Source organism: Cherax quadricarinatus, chromosome 32 (genome assembly GCF_038502225.1).
Source record: "Cherax quadricarinatus isolate ZL_2023a chromosome 32, ASM3850222v1, whole genome shotgun sequence".
Taxonomy (NCBI): domain Eukaryota; kingdom Metazoa; phylum Arthropoda; class Malacostraca; order Decapoda; family Parastacidae; genus Cherax; species Cherax quadricarinatus.
In genome coordinates this window covers 25,642,211-25,661,979 of record NC_091323.1, presented here as the reverse complement: position 1 = coordinate 25,661,979, position 19,769 = coordinate 25,642,211, and the positions used below count along the sequence as shown (strand labels likewise).

The 19,769-nt window shown below is 40.9% G+C and overlaps 1 pseudogene; it reads right to left on the bottom strand.

Moving 5' to 3' along the window:
- Nucleotides 1-10,829: 10,829 nt before the first annotated feature.
- Nucleotides 10,830-10,948, bottom strand: LOC128690352 (5S ribosomal RNA; annotated as a pseudogene).
- Between the last annotated feature and the right edge of the window lie 8,821 nt (nucleotides 10,949-19,769).

Sequence of the window (19,769 nt, the reverse complement as noted above, 5' to 3'; positions counted from 1 at the left end):
TAAAGAAGAGTTTTTACAGTGATGGTCTAGCCGGTATGATAGTAATCTCGCATGATTGAGGTTACAGAATCGGTCTTAACACTCATTGCATAATATATAACCATTCCTATTAGTGTGTGTCACCGAGGCAGTGATAATGGTAACACAATTTGCATATGCGTGAGTAACCATCAGTATTACCTCATGCAAGTTCTCCCTTAGTCTTTGAGGGGAAATGGTTGACGAGGTCCCACACACACACACACATCACAGCAGCCAGGCAGACTAAACAACAATGCTACTATTTCTTAAAAGTACAGGTTAGGTTAGGTAAGGTTTGTCAGGAAATAGGACAAGTGTTTCCTGACGCTGGCCTTAGCCATATGATGACCCGCAGCTGGAGTTTTTGGTCATCCGTCCGAAGACTGCCTCTGGCTTACCAGTCCACCTTTTTAAAAATTAAGGTAGTATTATTTACTGAATAAAAGGGCAGCCTAAACCTTGGCCGTCTACCTGACCTTTGATTGCTTCCATTTAGACGTTTTACGTTTTTGGGGACAAACATAATTATAAGAGCGTATTGTGGCGAGCATTAAGAACTGAACAGTGTAGTTTAATTTTTTTTAATACAAGCAGATTATCTCCGCGTTGCCTGGTAAATACTGAAATTTAAATACAGCTAAATCAACTTATTAATATATCATATATTAAAGTTGCAACATTAATATTAGTTGATTGTTTGGACTTGAGATCCTCTAGTAAATAAGGTACCAGCATCATTTACCTTGACTACCTAACCATATGCATCTTCATTTCACAGTATTATTCCCCATGACTGCTGAACCTTACACATCGTTACTTCACAGCATAAGTCATCTTCGCCACTGAATCCAACACATCTTCGCCACTGAATCCAACACATCTTCGCCTCTGAATCCAACACATCTTCGCCACTGAATCCTGCACATCTTCATTTCACACTATTATTCATCTTCAATAATTAGCCCTGAATATCTCTACTCCCCAGTACTACTCGTCGTCAAACCTTGACCTTGAACATCTTCGCTACTGCTTTAAATTTAATGGAGCTGTGAGTGTACATATGGCCAGCACACCTGTAACAAAGTTAGCCGGTCGTACCAGAGATCAAACAAAGGCTAGTGCTATTAGTAAACCCGTAGGAAGCGCATGCTCTGGTTTAGTGTCTAATTATAAGAGGAGAGGTGAACTCCAAGTGTAGTGACCTCGTGTATATGACTAAGAGGGTGAAGACAAGCACTGTGTGACTTACAATGTAGGGCTTATTGCAGGCAGGTCACAATGTAGGGCTTATTGCAGGCAGGTCACAATGTAGGGCTTATTGCAGGCAGGTCATCTCTCGGTATAAACCGAGAACATGACCTCCAGTCACCAGTCTAGGGATTTTGGTAAACAAGAAGTGTAAAATACTTCTATCTTTACTGAAAAAAAGGCATCCTGTATAATTATATTTACAGACTGAGAAAAAGCTGTTGCAGGATAGAACACATAAATAGTACAGTGCACAAACTTTAAAAGGACACTCAAGTATTAAAGTGTTCAATTCAGACACGATCACAAGTCAGTAAAGTGCATGTGTGTAGATACCAACTGGTTAAAAAATAACCAGTGAGGCAAGTCAGAAACAAATTCCATTCAGTCGTAGAATAGACCGAGTCTACAAAGTTGGGAAGATGAAATGTTCGCTTACTAACTTTACCCAGTGTACTCCACATAAGCACATTCTGTCCACACAACAGATGCATCAACAGGTCACAACCCGCTACACACCAACCATGTTGTTCCATCTCAGTACAACGTAAATTCACACACGATCTGGTGCTGACACCAAGTCCGCAATAACATAATGTAAGATTTGTGTTCGTGAGAGTGCGGCAGTGTTTTATGGATGATCTGAACTTAGTTAAAAGTGACGACCAGTCCTCGTAGCGTTAAAATTAGTCTTTACAATATGGACATTGGCTATAGAAACAAAACAGTGCAAAAATCCAAAGTCCCAATGTTTACAGTGTGGAAGAAGATATCTGGATTTGTTAATGAAAGCAATGTGTGTCGTCAGCTGCCATCAAGTGCATTACCTGTGAGCAGGTAGTAGTGACAGTGTATGACGTATTCAAGCTCCTCCTCTTTCAGTAAACCAGGACTGTACAGACAAACCTGTTCTACAGTAATATTAAGAGCTGTAAAGAAAATATAAATCAGTACATCATTGCCCTAGACATTGCTTCAGCAAACATAAAATATTATATAGTTGTACCTTACAGTATTGAAGTGTAAGGTTTTCTTATAAGATGTTGCAAGGGTATGGGGATTTATCACGTAACAAAGAGATAAAACTCCTGTGTGGGCGAAACGTCGTCAATAAATATTCTTATAATTGCAATTGTCTGCGTTTCGGTAATTTACACCATTACCTACCCACACACGCACACACTTTGTCAGCCACACGATAGAAATAGACGGTGTCCACTACACTGTCCCTGAAACCCACACTTTCTACACATACAAAGTCAGGGTGTACAACCTCTGCAGCTGATCACAAGTGTATGGTGATACAGGTCCTCTCAGGTAGCAGATGTAAGGCAAAGTCATCTAGGCAGCTGGTCTAACGTCAGTTCTCGACAAACTTCGCTACTCATAGTCCAGTCTAGCAGATGTACGAATAATAAATAAATAATATATTTGCATGCAAACGATTCGCACAGTTTCGTGATAGAGTTAGAGCTTAGGTTTTTAGGATCTCTTAGAAGGGCTTAGGATCTCGAGAAAAATAAAGTTGACTGAAGTAATGCTGCTGATCATGTCTGGATTGGTGGGAATAATGTGTGTGCAGTTACTAGTTGTCAAAGGCATTTCTCGATAGTGTGTTTGTGTGTGTGTGTACTCACCTAGTTGTGGTTGCAGGGGTCGATTCACAGCTCCTGGACCCGCCTCTTCACCAGTCGCAACTAGATCATGAGCTTTATCATACCTCTTTTTAAAGCTATGTATGGATGCTGTGTGTGTGTGTGTGTTAGTTACAATTCTGAACTAGGCATATGTCGATTAGATGTACATGCGTGAGTACGTGCGTACGTGTGTGTGTGTGTGTGTGTGTGTGTGTGTGTGTGTGTGTGTGTGTGTGTGTGTGTGTGTGTGTGTGTGTGTGTGTGTGTGAGTGTGTGTGTGTGTGTGTGCGCCTGTGAATGTGTGCGCGCGTCCGTCCTCCACAGTTTCAAGGGGGCGCATGATTCAGCCTTAGACATGATGGCCATCATAAATATTTGATAATCTCTCTCTCCATTTAAGAACTCCTCTGTAATATATCGCAAGGCTTTATAGTTCACTTTTATTTTTTTTGTCTGAACTAACATAATTAGACTGTCATTAGGCGTGACGTCCTTGTTTGTTGATAAGTTATTAAACTTGGTGGGAGGTGACAGCAATAGCTTATTTTTAGAGGTAATCAGGAAATATTGAGTGCATGTTTGGTACAACTGTGTATTTCGGGTTTAGCTCTTCAAATTGGGTATTGTTTTTGTGTATGATGTAGTTTTGTATGAATTATGTAGTGATATATGTTTAGTGTAGTAATGTATGTTGAAGTGTAACCAGTATACCAATTAGTTTTCTCTGACTATCATAGTGGCTCCTCTAACACTCCCCACCCGTCTATCAGGACTCGAGGTGTGCTATCTGACCCTCCCTCTCAGTGTCCGCCCACGCCCACTTCCTGCGTCCCTTTTTGGGGCTGGGGAAAGTAGCCATGCCACTCGAGGGGCATGGTCAGACTGGGAAATGGGTGGGTAAGAGAGGGCCTGTGAAGAGGTGTTGAAGAATCCGTGGTAAGGAAAAAATGAGTTTTGGAAAGGCAGGAAAGGAGGCTTAGAGTAAGGAAGAGAATTTGAAAAGCAATGAGAGTGATGGGGAACGGAAAAGCCAGGTTGGGAAAGGAAATTAATCAGATTTAGGTAGGAAGAGCAGGTTACAGAGGTAAAGGTATGTAGTGGTCGAGTTTTTTGAGGTGGAAATGCAGGGGACAGAGGAAGGGACAGCAGGGTGAGGGAGGAGTAGTCAGTGAGGAACATGGTAGAGGATAGGCAGGATAGGGTATAGCTGGATGTAGACTGGGCATGTTAGAGACAAGGGTAGAGGGCAAGGAGGAGAACGAGTTATATGTTGAGGGAGGGAGGGGAGGTATTAGTGTCATGCACGTGTTGATAAGACATTTCCGTACCCCTCATTCCCTTTCTTCCCCCAACTCTCCTCCCCCCCCCCCCTCTCTCTCTCTCTCTCTCTCTCTCTCTCTCTCTCTCTCTCTCTCTCTCTCTCTCTCTCTCTCTCTCACACACACACACACACACACACACACACACACACACATATATATATATATATATATATATATATATATATATATGTATATATATATATATATATATATATATATATATATATATATATATATATATATATATATATATTTTTTTTTTTTTACAATGATCTATAACAGTATATTAACAACCATGGAAGTTACACATCCCTGTACCAAGACCTACTTTTACAGAGAATTTCTCCTCTCCTACAACCTAACTGAGCCTCACGCTCTGATCCTCAAAAATCTGTTACAGATTAATAACCCTACCACCTTCCATTACTCTGCAACATCTCACTGCCTCGCTTATCCACTAAACATATGCCTTCTAAATTCATCAATCTAAAAGTATATTTCTATCTAAATACTGTCTACATATCTGTCCAATGAAAGACTATTTACAACATCCCTACATCTAGAACCTCCTTCTCATCGCAAGTCCACATCTCTGTCTTACCTAATCTTGCAATTATAACCCTACCCCGCCGGTATACTCGTGTCATTCATAATTTTTCAGTCTTTGTCCCTTGCTTATTAAGGGACTATAATTCTCCGCCAATCCCTAGCTACTTCTCTTCATCATTTGTTAACAAAAGTACCACTCACTCAACACTATATCCCTGCTTTAACATTTCTGTCATGATCCATCAGTTCCAGCTGCTTTACCCCTCATTTGTAATTGCCTCGTATCCCCACTAGTAATTCTGTCTCTTCATCTAAGATTGGTATATCCTGACCAGTGATGAAATTACTGCTCTGTTTCTCTGCTTAACATTTAAAAGTGCCTCAATAAATATATATATATATATATATTATAATATATATATATATAGTATATATATAATATATATAATGTAAGTCCGAATATGTGAAACATCAATACAAGAACTCATTTGTAGAAATAAGTCCATTCTTAAAAATTTCACATACGTTTGAGAGCAGATCATCAGCAGTGCTGAGACACTAAATGCATAGATCTTGACCAAAGGACTGCACTAGCAGACCTTATTATAACAAGCAATTACTGCATCTAGTGCTGTAAGACCTAAATATATTTAAACGTTCAGTCATTTAAACTAAACATCACAATCAAACATACGTTAGGTTCAAGAATGATGTAGAAATTATTGCATGCTCAAATTCTCACTTGTTCTCATATGAGCAAGAGACGTTGCATCAGCAGTGCTTAAGCACAGTTAGACTGCATTCAGCAGTACTTGAGACTAATATAGACTCATAGATGCTGTAAATATATATAGATATAGCATATATATAATATATATACTATCACTATAGTGCTTACAGCAGTTTGTTAGACTCTCAGCTCTTTAACCAAAAGTAAGGTTGTATCGAGGACGTAGTTATCAAATTTATGAGACATAAAGAAATGTAGTAGCTTAGGCAGCTGATTGGGTAGATATATTCTTTGTAGATGAATGGTTCAGAGAACCGACATGTTGATAAATTAGACACAAGTGCAACTCTTGGGTACCCAAGAGTTGCCTGTGTATAGATCTTATCAGATATTTCTTGCTGCTGAATTTATTATAGAATAGAGGAAATAGATTTTTGATAAAGGGTGATTTAGAAGAAGAAGTAGACGCTAGTCCAGTGCTTGTCAGCCATGAGTGTGTTTTTATCTCGTTAGAAAAATAATAATATGTATGTGCCTTTGATGGCGCAGCTGTTGATCATTTGACCTTGGTTGTGCAATAATAATCTGCTCCCTAAGGCAGTTGTCATTATGTTTTCAGTGATGTTATGTTTGTGATAGTTTTACGACAACGAAAGTTATATATTCAGAGATAAACCATACCCCCGGCCGGGATTGAACCCGCGGTCATAGAGTCTCAAAACTCCAGCCCGTCGCGTTAGCCACTAGACCAGCTAGCCACTAGACCAGCTAGCCACAATAAGATTCATCCAACTAGGTATATTTCTACACCATAGGAAAGTTAGCACAGGCACCTCTGTGACCACAAATGCAAGTTTTTACAGACGAATCTCCAGCTAGCGTGGCCGTGACGAACTCTAGCTCAAGTCCCTTCACTGCCGTCAACATGACTCAAGAAATCGTAATGACACGATTGCAAATAAACCATACCCCCGGCCGGGATTGCAATCGTGTCATTACGATTTCTTGAGTCATGTTGACGGCAGTGAAGGGACTTGAGCTAGAGTTCGTCACGGCCACGCTAGCTGGAGATTCGTCTGTAAAAACTTGCATTTGTGGTCACAGAGGTGCCTGTGCTAACTTTCCTATGGTGTAGAAATATACCTAGTTGGATGAATCTTATTGTGGCTAGCTGGTCTAGTGGCTAACGCGACGGGCTGGAGTTTTGAGACTCTATGACCGCGGGTTCAATCCCGGCCGGGGGTATGGTTTATTTGCAATCGTGTCATTACGATTTCTTGAGTTATATTCAGAGATATTTGAGCCTAATTTATTTATCTGCTTCAACGAGGTTTTCTGGTAAATGTGCCCCAAAAAGTCAGGAGAAAATACTTTGATAACAGTGTGCAGTGCGATATAAGTTAGTGAACAACACTGGTACTAGACAGATGTAAGTACCACCAGTATTGTTTTGTAACACAACACAGACTACACCAGCATTGCTGTGAGACACAGTAAGGACTGCATCAGTAGTGCTGTGGAACGCAGCAGGGACTGCATCAGCAGTACTGCGAGACGCAGCAGGGACTGCATCAGCAGTGCTGTGAGACACAGTAAGGACTGCATCAGCAGTGCTGTAAGACGCAGCAGGGACTGCATCAGCAGTGCTGTGAGACACAGTAAGGACTGCATCAGCAGTGCTGTAAGACGCAGCAGGGACTGCATCAGCAGTGCTGTAAGACGCAGCAAGGACTGCATCAGCAGTGCTGTAAGACACAGTTAGGACTGCATCAGCAGTGCTGTAAGACACAGTTAGGACTGCATCAGCAGTGCTGTGAAACAGTCAGAACTTCATCAGCAGTACTGTGAGACACAGTAAGGACTGCATCAGCAGTGCTGTAAGACACAGTTAGGACTGCATCAGCAGTACTGTGAGACACAGTAAGGACTGCATCAGCAGTGCTGTAAGACACAGTTAGGACTGCATCAGCAGTACTGTGAGACACAGTAAGGACTGCATCAGCAGTGCTGTAAGACACAGTTAGGACTGCATCAGCAGTACTGTGAGACACAGTAAGGACTGCACCAGCAGTGCTGTAAGACACAGTTAGGACTGCATCAGCAGTACTGTGAGACACAGTAAGGACTGCACCAGCAGTGCTGTAAGACACAGTAAGAACAACACAATGGGCAACAACATGGAGTCAACACCATGAGCACAGCTTCTGCCAACACTATAAAGTTGCTTCACAACACACACATCTCACCCTTCCCTCCCCCACCCCTAAAAAAAGTTCTCGCCGGGTATAGATCTTAAAAAAAATCCGGTGCTCACAGCCCAGAAGCGGGGTATGAAAGGAGGGATGAAGATGAATGATGATGTTGGTGGAAGGAGTAGAAGAAGGAAGAGGAGGGAGAGGGGGATCAGCCTGAAGTGGATAGGGAAGAGGGAAAGGGCTCTGGGAGGGGGGTTGAGTACTATCCCAGAATGCCCTGCTGATGGATTCTCTCTCACTGTGTTGGCTAGCGACTGTAAGTGTTTGTTTATTGATGTGTGTGACGTGCGTGTGTGTGTGTGTGTGTGTGTGTGTGTGTGTGTGTGTGTGTGTGTGTGTGTACGTGTGTGTGTGTACGTGTGTGTGTGTGTGTGTGTGTGTGTGTGTGTGTGTGTGTGTACGTGTGTGTGTGTACGTGTGTGTGTGTGTGTGTGTGTGTGTGTGTGTGTGTGTGTGAGTGTGTGTGTGTGTGTGTGTGCGCGTGTGTGCGTGCGTGCGTATGTGTGTGTGTGTGTGTGTGCGCGCGCGTGTGTGTGTATGCATGCGTGTGTGTGTGTGCGTGCGTGCATGCGTGTGTGTGTGTGTGTGTGTGTGTGCGTGCGTGCGCGTGCGTGCGTGCGTGTGTGTGTGTGTGTGTGTGCGTGTGTGCGCGTGCGTGCGTGTGTGTGTGTGTGTGTGTGTGCGTGCGCGTGCATGTGTACTAGCCTACTTGTGACTACGGGTATCGAATATCGTGTTCTGCCCTTCCTGTCAACTACACATGAAAGGCTACACACTACTCTTGGCTTCCTGTGTCCTATCATGTCTACTCTTCGACCTGTGTATGGAAACTGCTTCTACACATTCCTAGCCGCTCTCAGACTGAAGAAGTACATTTCAGTATCCCACTGACTCATTTCTTTCATTCTGTCCCGTCCTTACAGTGTTTGCCCTATCAAGTCCCGTGAGTATCTGTTACGTCGTAATCATGTCTGTCCTGGTTCTCTCTTCAAGGGACAAAGGATTTAGGCTTTTAGTCATACTTCGTAGGTCACTTTCCGTAGTTCCAGGATTGATCTCGTGTAAAATCTGGATTTTCTCTAGTTTCTGAATGTATGCTGAGGCCTCCTTGCCGGAGGTGCGTAGCCTCTGATATGTTCGACATACGTCATATACAGGATGCCGAAAGACTGTTGCGGTTCCTAAATATCGTTAATAACGAAAGAGATAGATAGATAAATAGATAGATAGATAGATAGAGAGAGAGAGAGAGAAGGGGAAGGGAAAGACGGAGAGCTCATGTTCAAGCTACCGGGGAAGCTAGCTCTTCCATTGTTTTGCATAGTTTTGGTACAAATCTTGTCGTTTGCTGTTGTTGGAGACGTCTAACGACTGTATGATAGTGCATCACTCACTCTGTGTAGACATTTTCGAAGATCTCTCAGCCTTCAGCGACACAGATTCACTAAAAGACGAATGAGACAAGGACTGCAAAACCTTTGAAGTGTTCGTGTGAGACGCGAGGAGCTTGTTCCCAGGCAGCAGGTGGAGGCACCACATTCTCCTCACATTTAAGGACATTGCGGACAAATCTATTATGATGGAAATTCACTCCAAACCCACATATTTCAGGAGGAAAATTTCGACAGCATTTCTGTCTCTCCTGGACCATTATCAGGTCGTGACTCAGTAATGTCTAAAAGCTTAATCTCTACATCGTGGTTTAGATGTAAGTTATTATTAGTAATACTGTGAATTTTATTCTTTATGATGGAAATAAAACTTTACATATCTTTTAGTGTTGATAATATATTGCTAAAAAAAGGAAGGAACTGTATATTCCTTACGGCTTTAGCGTTTCCCCGATGAATAATATAATAATATTATTAGCAACAACAGCAATAATAATAATAATAATAAAATAATAATATTAATAATAACAGTAATAATAAAATAATAACAATAACAATAAATTATTACTATTGTTATTAATATTATTAACATTATTATTATTATTAATATTATTATTAATATTATGAGGGTGAAATAAGAATGTGCGAGAGACAGGAATGTGTAAAGTATAGAAGGTAGAGGCATCGACCTTGTGTGTACCTCCCTGCCACTTTTGCCCTTCCCCTCGTTCCTGTCCCCTTGCTCGTCTTCCTGCATCTCTTCCCTCACCCTTACTGCTCGTCTCTGCTCTTCCCCTCTAGCCAACTCCCCTCTCCCTTCTCCTGGAAACCTATCTTGTTATGCAGTTATAATTTTAGTCATCGATTCTCTCTACAACTGTGGAGTGTTCACTCCTCAGTCTTGGAATAAGTAGTGTTTATTTTTTCCATCGCTTTCAATGTTTTATCTCCTTCTCTTCCTCCTCTTCCTTGTTAATTCTCCCTACTCCTCCTCAATCCTCGCTCTTCCTTTATTATTATGATAATCCACGTTCTCTTCCTCAATAAATTTCTTAATTTCTTAGTGTAAATCTTTTCTTAGTTTTTGAATTATGTATATTTTTCTAAGTTTAATAAGATAAATTTGTGTTTAGTAACAATTATTGTGCCGAAGGTCATAATAACTGATAATGTTTGTTAGCATGAGAGCCAGTACAGTCTTGTAACAAGGTTTACTAGAGGATCTGGCCTTTACCAACGTATAGTCATTCTAATGAAGATAATAATAGATAATCTGAGTCTGTACACTATATATATATATATATATATATATATATATATATATAGATAGATATATATATATATATATATATGTGTGTGTGTAATCTTATCTTTATTTCTACAAGTACAAGGTATACAGGCCTAGCTGACATCCACGACATACTAATATATAGAAAGCCGCTTGTTATGCAGAGCATTTCAAGCAAAGTAGGTTAGTTTTATCCCAGGATGCGACCCACACCAGTCGACTAACATTTAGGTGCCCATTTTATAATGAAGGGTGAACATGAACAACAGGTGTCTTATGGAAACACGTTCTAATGTTATCCAGCCGTTATCCAGAGATTCGATCTCCGGACCTCAGTGTGTGAGGTGAGTGCACTAGCGATCGAGCTACGGGACACCGTAAAGATTAATGCCAACAGTATTTGGTGTTCCCAGGCGGTCACCCACCAATGTTTTAACCGAACCCAACTTTGCTTAACTTCGCTGATCGGACGAGAAGCGGTGCGTTCAATGTGGTATGGCCGTGATGTAATGTTGATATATATTGACATACGTTCACAACATATTGACGTATTGTACCATATATATAATCAAAAAAATAGTTTTATAGTAGCAGGAATGGGTTAGTATGGTTTATGCGTGTTACTGGAGAGGGAGTATGAGCCTTACATGAGGTGTGTGTGAGGACGAGTGTTGCGTGTCCTGGTCACTACACTTCCCTGATACTCCCTCCCCGGCGCCACCTGGACGGAACAGCCACCATATGATCCTCTCTTGGGAAACCTTGCACCATACCTCTCACCCTCCCTCCTCCTTCCCTCTCTCTCTCTCTCTCTCTCTCTCTCTCTCTCTCTCTCTCTCTCTCTCGCTCGCTCCTTCCTTAGCATAAATTTTCTGTACCTTGTATTTATGTCTCTCAATCGCTTCTAATATCTTCAGGTTTCTTTGTCTTCTTCCTGTCTTCTGAACATTTTCCTTCCCATTCTTCATATCTACTACTGCTCTCTCCTGCCTCTCCCTTGATTGTATTATGGCCACATTCTCACGCGAGTGGTCAAATTATGGTCGTATTTTTATGTCCTTTTGGCCCACCTCATCGCGGAGGAGCAGATGGCCGAGCCGTGGCCACAAGTGTTGTTTTATATGAGGAGTGAATATTGCTTCTAGGGTCTTGGAGGGGGGGGACTATTCTTGATTGTTTTTGCTGCTGCTGCTGCTGCTGCTGCTGCTGTTTACCCATCGTCATCATCGTCGTCGTCATCAGTCATCGTCATGATCTCCATTCCAGGTAGTTGTCTTGTTGCTGGTGCAGGACTCTTGTTGACTTGAAGTCATTGGAGTGACCCTTCCCTTTCTTAGATGAAAGCAGAGTACCCAACTGCCTTCCTCCTTCTACTTTAACATTGCCGTTCATCTCTGTGGTCCTTCCTGCTAGTAACTGTGGCTCCTTTGCTTCTTCCTACTAGTGGCTCTTTGGCTCCTTCCTGCTAGTGGCTCTTTGGCTTCTTCCTGCTAGTGGCTCTTTGGCTCCTTCCTGCTAGTGGCTCTTTGGCTCCTTCCTGCTAGTGGCTCTTTGGCTCCTTCCTGCTAATAACTGTGGCTCCTGCCTGCTAGTGGCTCTGTGGCTCCTTCCTGTTAGTGGCTCTTTGGCTCCTTCCTGCTAATGACTGTCCAGTGTGCCTTCTTGTCTTCCTCTTTCCTTCATTCTTCTTTCTTTCACTCTTCCTTGTCTCGATGTACCTTGTTTCACTGTGCTTTGTTTCACTGTACCTTAGTTTAGTGTAACTTGTTTCACTGTACTTTGTTTCAGTGTACTTTGCTTCAGTATACCTAGTTTCACTGTACTTTGTTGCACTGTACTTTGTTTCACTGAACCTTGTTTCACTGCATTTTGTTTCAGTGTACTTTGTTTCAGTGAGATGTGTTACTGGCCACAGTGGAGCTTCTGGTGTAGCTGAAGTGTGACCTAACTGACAAGTCCTGAATAACACATTCAGCAAAATGAAACCTTTTATCCGAACGTTTCGTCTTTGTGAAACTTTGTTACGTACATGGTGTACTAATGAAGCCTCATGTAAGCGAAACGTCGTACCAAAATAAGTCTCCTGAACAAAAAGGCACAATACCGTGACTGGAACAATACACAAATAACCCGCACTTAGGTGAGAAAAGCTTCCGACGACTTTTCGGTCCGACTTGGGCTCTTTACAACAGGTTACCTGTTGCTGTATGTTTCTTTATTTACCTGTTTCTTGTGTAGCCTTCTAGAGCCTGGCGCCAGTCTTGACCGTTTGTGGATAATTACTTCACCCGGTCTCTTGTTCTCTGTTTAGTTTATTTGTTCATTCTTGGAGTTATTTGTGAACTTATTTTAGTTTGTTCTGTTTTTGTACTTTTTTGAGATGATTCTCGATCTCTTTTACCTCGTCTGTAATTCCATATTTCTTCCCTGTATCTGTTCAATTCCTTTCTGTATTCATTGTGGTTCTATTCAATTTTTCTGTCCGGTCAGCCTCGGGATACTATTTTATTTTCTCTTCTTGAACATCACGGGAGCAACATTTTTCCCAACAGCTGAGTTATTTGGCAGCATTTTCTTATTTGCTGGAATTTCTGCTTGTCGGAAGTTGCATTGCCGCCAACGAGTTACTGGAAGCCTGAGCTCAAGTTGACGACATACTTTTCATCCTTTGGAAAGCCTATGTATTCGTCTTTATCGTGTGTGTGTGTGTGTGTGTGTGTGTGTGTGTGTGTGTGTGTGTGTGTGTGTGTCTGTGTGTCTGTGTGTCTGTGTGTCTGTGTGTCTGTGTGTCTGTGTCTGTGTGTCTGTGTGTCTGTGTGTCTGTGTGTCTGTGTGTCTGTGTGTCTGTGTCTGTGTGTCTGTGTCTGTGTCTGTGTGCTTGATTTTTTTCTTGTGCTCGCATGCATGAATGTATTCATTTATTTACGTTTGTATTAATGTGAATGTGCGCGCGCACTGTAGGTGGTAGCTACAGGAATGGAGCTGATGGTGATGTGCTGTTCCGTCTGCTATAATAAATACTCCGTACAACTTTATTTTTGAAAGTTAAAGAGTTGCAGAACACACACCTCGTGCTTCCTTCTGAGTCTGCTCCAGTTTTCACTCACTTTCTCTTCAAGGGATGACTGGGTATTGGAGGGGGAGGGGGATTCCATGAGGCTGGTGATGGCTTCGCGAGCCATAGTATTGGGGTTACCTGCCCTTGGATCAGACCTCATTACTTCCTGTTACACACGATTATAATAATTGCAATAATATCAACCACTTTGTTTTTTTGGTGAAATATTATGTAATATCCTATATGTAATGCTTCTTTCATACAATTTCTTACAGTTTATAACTAACATCTTTATAGTTATTGTACATATTTTTCCTCTCTCTCTCTCTCTCTCTCTCTCTCTCTCTCTCTCTCTCTCTCTCTCTCTCTCTCTCTTTTTGTATGCGTGTAAACTAAGGTGTTTACGGTTAAAATTTCATCCCGGAATAAAGGTAGACGCCGCAGCCAAGCAAGTCACTCTCTCTCCTTGCTTTTGGCCGTGGCTTCCTCACTTGTTGAGCAGTGTTGGCCTCCCGCTGGAAGGAAGGAAGGACTCTCTTCACAACGACTCACTAGAGACCTTAACAAGTTTGTTGCTAAGGTGGCCTGCTGCCAAGGGTAATGATCCATTTTGAGAACCTGTTTTCCTGAGAGGCAGGCGGGACTACTTTGTAAACCTGATTACCGACTTTGTGATCCACGCAAAAACTGTCTTGTAACCACTGAAAGCCCATCTTATTAATCCAGACACACATGTTCTTGTGATTCAGGCAGATTTCAACTTACTGCTTCAGGCAAGAATAAAAAGGCACAATACCGTGACTGGAACAATACACAAATAACCCGCACATGAGAGGCTAAAACTTATAACGACGTTTCGGTACGACTTCGACCATTAACTAATCACACAGAGCAGATTTATTTTTTTTTGGTTCATACAAGGATATTCCTTTGATCCACACGTCCCTTTGATTGAGGCAAACTGAACATGGGAATTAGGGAAAACTAGCTTACAAAGATAAAGTAACACTTTGGTCACATAACCACAGTGACTCCTCACTGTATCTAAGAAGTGTGGCAAAGTGTAGTGACCTCTCATTGTATCTAGTAAATGTGGCAGAGTGCAGTGACCCTCACCCCCCTCACTGTATCATGGAAACAGTTTGTGTCACGAATGATTTCTCGCTAGGACAATAAATTCTTGTAAACAATATGTAAAATTCTTATGCGTTATCTTGTGTGTCTCATTTTGCAAGATTGGCAGCAGCAAGTGCAAACATGGCATCTTACTATGCATAACTAGCTGTAGGAACGAGGTATGAAATATACAGCTTCTGCAATCGGTGAATGTTGTAGAATTTTGGAATTTTCTGTACATTGTTGTTCGTTGTTTTAGCAACATATATGTAGCTGTAGACTCATAAGAGTCTAGTGCATATATATACCTAGAGGTGTGTACGTATATGCTGAGAGTTTATATTCACCCCTGTTTTAGGGATTAAAATATTCTTATTTGGTGGTGAACAGGTGAGAAGCAGCCTCCACGGCACTTTAATCAATTAATCAAGAATTACGGTAGTCTTTTCACCCACAGTTTAAACTCTGGAGATAACACTGTAGACGACGCCTGTCTGCGCCCTCGACCATTCTTAAGTCAAAACTGTAAGTTTGTGAATGGCTTCAGCCACGGTATTGTCACTTCTAATCTTTGCATTAGGCTGTATGACTGCGGCTCATGGAGCTCCGCCACTGCCTCAACGAGGGTACTAGTGTAGATAGTGATTGTGATTACCAGTGTTGTACATCTTGCTAATAACTGAGGAAAGTTGTAGTTACTTAAATCCTCGTTTGTAACTCCCTGTAGTTCTGTAATTTACCAGTTTTATTACTGTTAGTTCCACCTCGGTGATGGATACTTAACCTGGAGTGTTTTTCATTAGTTATTCATTTACTTTTACTCCCGGGTTTTCTCTTGTCTTTTTCTTTTTTCGTTCCTTTATGTATCATTTGTTCTCTTTTTTTTATACTTATCCTTGGAGTGATACTGTTCCCAATATACGTAAATGACAAAAATGATTTGAAAGTAATAGGTATCGATGTCAGTGGCCGATGTAAATATAATTTTGACAATAAATCTTGGAAACCGGGTACAGTTACTATAGGACTTAAATCCATCAGTTGCTAGTTTATGAATCTCGGGGAATGAGACAGATCAGATACACAATACAAATTAAAAGATACAGAGTTCAGACTAGGTTAAAAAACTTACCTTTAGATTGCCCGTAAGGATATCAACATCATGTCTCGTGATACACTGCTGTGTATTGATGCTGTATTTGTATATGTGGAAAGCCAGCGGACCTTTAAAACCACTGAAGCGGGTCATGTTAAGACCCGCCGTGGCGCGAGGTACTTTGTTTCTTATGAATGAACCGCCACTCAGACCAGGAATATTATCAAAGGTTCGCCATTGATGCTCCTGCAAGAATTAAACGAAAGATAGATTTGTTGAAGGTTTTCTTTAAATTTATCAAATGCTAATCAGAAATTTCTATTCTGTTGTTTGTAGTGAAATGTGAAGGTGTAGTCCCGCAGAGTTTGTGTGAGTGTGCATTTGTGTTTACCTATATGAGAATATAAGAAAGAAGGAAAGCTGCAGCAGAGGTCAAGTCATAGCTCTTGGCACTGCGTCATCGCTAGTCGTTACTAGGTCCACTCTCTCCCTTCTCCAAGAGCCTTTTCATACCTCTTCTTAAACCTATGCATGGATCCTGCCTCCACTACTGCACTCTCCATATTGTTCCACTTTCTGATTTTTTTTTGTGTGTGTGAATGTGTTTTTGTGTGTGCAGTGGCCACAGAGCTGAGCACAACGGTCACAGTCATGAAAACGTCACAGTGAGTAATAGTGATGACTTACGGCATACCTCACCAACGAGTAATACTGTCATCGTTCTCAGTTGAGCCTGGTAGTCTTAACTTCCCTCTCCACCATATAGTTTGGTCCCATCAAGGGAGGTGCTTTGATGCTGAGAAAAGTCTCCTGATCAAAGGAATTCCAGCTACACTCTCATTCTCCAAGCAGTGTACCTTACTTATACATGTAACTTACACCCATGGATACAACAGCAATAATACATTTAGGTTGAACTACAAATCTGTAAGTACGAATACGTAGAACGGGTCTTTTTTTTTTTTCTTAAATTTATTGGCTCATTTTTTCAAGTCTGGACTGAGGTTATATTACAGCCCGCACTATGTCAGTATCCGTCGAATTTTCTCCCACTAGAGACTTCTGTCCTATCATTGACGAGTTGATGCAGTCCATATTTCCTGCCAGGTAATCATGGAATGTGTTGCCTGTAGCTGTCAGCCTGTCTCAGCCTGACTACTGTGTCTGTCAGTTTTGCTTAGTCTAACTACTGTACCTCTGTCAGTCTCTCTTAGTGTGACGCCTTACTCCTACACTGTCACTCTGGCTCTTCACTGTCACTTTAATTCCTGTTTCAATATCATTTTGGCTCCTACATCACTGACAATTTCATTACAACTTTAGTACAGCATTAACAGCAACAATAACAACAACAACAACTACTACTAGTAGTAGTACCATCACTATAATGACATTGTAGGTGTAAGGAAAGAGAACATATCAATAACGTGTAGCAGCGTGTGGTGCGCGTGGTCAGAGGTCATACTAAAACCTGTGACCCGCTCTTCTGGGTCCGCCCTGCAGTGTGCCGTAATGTGACCGTATTGTTCCTGCCATGTGTTGCATTGCTCTTTGTTTTGACTGTATTGTTCCTGCAGTGTGTTGCATTGCAGCTGTATTTTTCCAGCAGGGTTTTTGTAGTGTTGCATTTTGCCATGTTATTCCTGCACGGTGTTGTATTGTTCCGGCAGAGTGTTGTAGCGTTACTTTGTTGCCGTATTTGTCCTGTAGTGTGTTGTATTGTGGCTGCATTTTTACCTACAGTTTATACAGTAGATCATGCAGTTAATCGTACAAGAAGTGACTTCTTGTTATAGGGTGACGATAGTCTTCATCATTTTAACGAGGATTCATGCTAATGTTCCAGACATGACGACGCTGCCCTCCTTCTGCGTAACTGTGTCTGAAATGGCAATTAATGACGAAGTCATTTTCATCCTGAAAGATGTTACTAACCTGTGTCATTGCATAGAGTGGAAGATAGTATGCAGACGTTACTACTGCCTATGACCATATATAGAACAGCATAGATAGATAATTATTTAGATGTTACTAGAATTTGTTTTCCCCTCTGAATAGAGGAAGAGATAGTACATAGATACAAGTAATATTAGCTTTGTTATTGTGCATAGAGAGGGAAAGATAGTACCTGGATATTACCAGTCGGTCACCGTGTATAGAGATGAAAAAAAAATGATCTAAATATTAGGTTAGGTAAGGTTTGTCAGGAAACAGGACGAGTGTTTCGTGACGAGAGGCTTAGTTATATAATGACCGGCTTTTGGTAATCTGACTGGAGCCTAGATGTTACTAGAGTCCAAGTATTAACTAAGAAATATAAAAACGTAAACAGACGTGCGATTTACACTGTCGTCTGACACCTTATCTGAGCAATGTTAATATATAAATATACAAACAAATCATGTTTTGTTTATTACATACATACAAATATATAGAGTACTTATCTAGTTGTGGTTTGGTAAGTTGAGTTACAGTGTTGTTGTGTGTGTATGTAGTTATCTTTCACGCCTTGGCATAAATATTAATGATCAGTGTGATCATTAATATTTATGCCAAGGAAAGTGTATATTGGCTTGGTTATATGTACACGCGCTTAGTAATGTGTACACAGACTTATAGGTACATGCGCTTGGTAATGTGTGTACAGGCTTGGTCACATGGCCACGCTTTTGGTAATGTGTATACAGGCTTGGTTACATGAACATTGGCTGATGTGTACACCGGCTTGGTTATATGTACATTGGCTGATGTGTACACTGGTTTGGTTATATGTACACGCGCTATGTAACTGTACACAAGCTTGGTTATATGTACACACGCATGGTAATGTATACACAGGCTTGGTTATATAAACAGGCGCTAGGTAATTGTACACTGGCATGGTTGTATGTACATGGGCTGATATGTACACTGGCTTCTTGGTTATTCCGTGACTGGAATATGACGTGTACATCTTTATGTATATATATATATATATATATATATATATATATATATATATATATATATATATATATATATGTCGTGCCGAATATGTAAAACTGGTCAATTAGCAAATATTCATTTAAAATTAAGTCCTTTCTGAAATTTTCTCTTACACGTTTAAAGATATATTTTTTTCATTAATGTTAATGTAAAAAAATTTAATTTTGCACCAAAAGAATCTTAGAAAACTTACCTAACCTTATTATAACAAGAACAATTTATTTTAGCCTAACCCAACTATATATATTTTAAATACGTTTACAATAATTTAATACTAAACAAACACAATCAAATATATTTTTTTGTTAGGTTCAGAATGATTTTGGCGAAATTATTCCATACACAAATTTTCACTTGTCCTATATGACAAGATGAGCGTTGCTATTTAAGCCAAGATCGCAAGTTCTGCCTATTCGGCACGACATATATATATATATATATATATATATATATATATATATATATATATATATATATATATATATATATATATATATATATATATATCCATACATACATACATACATCAAAGTTTGTTGGTTGTTGAGCTCCATCTCATGGGTCCATCTCTAAAACGTTTTTTCTCGCTGACTTGATCTTTCTCTATCGTATATTTTTTATTTTATTATCACACTGGCCGATTCTCACCAAGGCAGGGTGGCCCGAAAAAGAAAAACTTTCACCATCATTCACTCCATCACTGTCTTGCCAGAAGGGTGCTTTACACTACAGTTTTTAAACTGCAACATTAACACCCCTCCTTCAGAGTGCAGGCACTGTACTTCCCATCTCCAGGACTCAAGTCCGGCCTGCCGGTTTCCCCGAATCCCTTCATAAATGCTACTTTGCTCACACTCCAACAGCACGTCAAGTATTAAAAACCATTTGTCTCCATTCACTCCTATCAAACACGCTCACGCATGCCTGCTGGAAGTCCAAGCCCCTCGCACACAAAACCTCCTTTACCCCCTCCCTCCAACCTTTCCTAGGCCGACCCCTACCCCGCCTTCCTTCCACTACAGACTGATATACTCTTGAAGTCATTCTGTTTCGCTCCATTCTCTCTACATGTC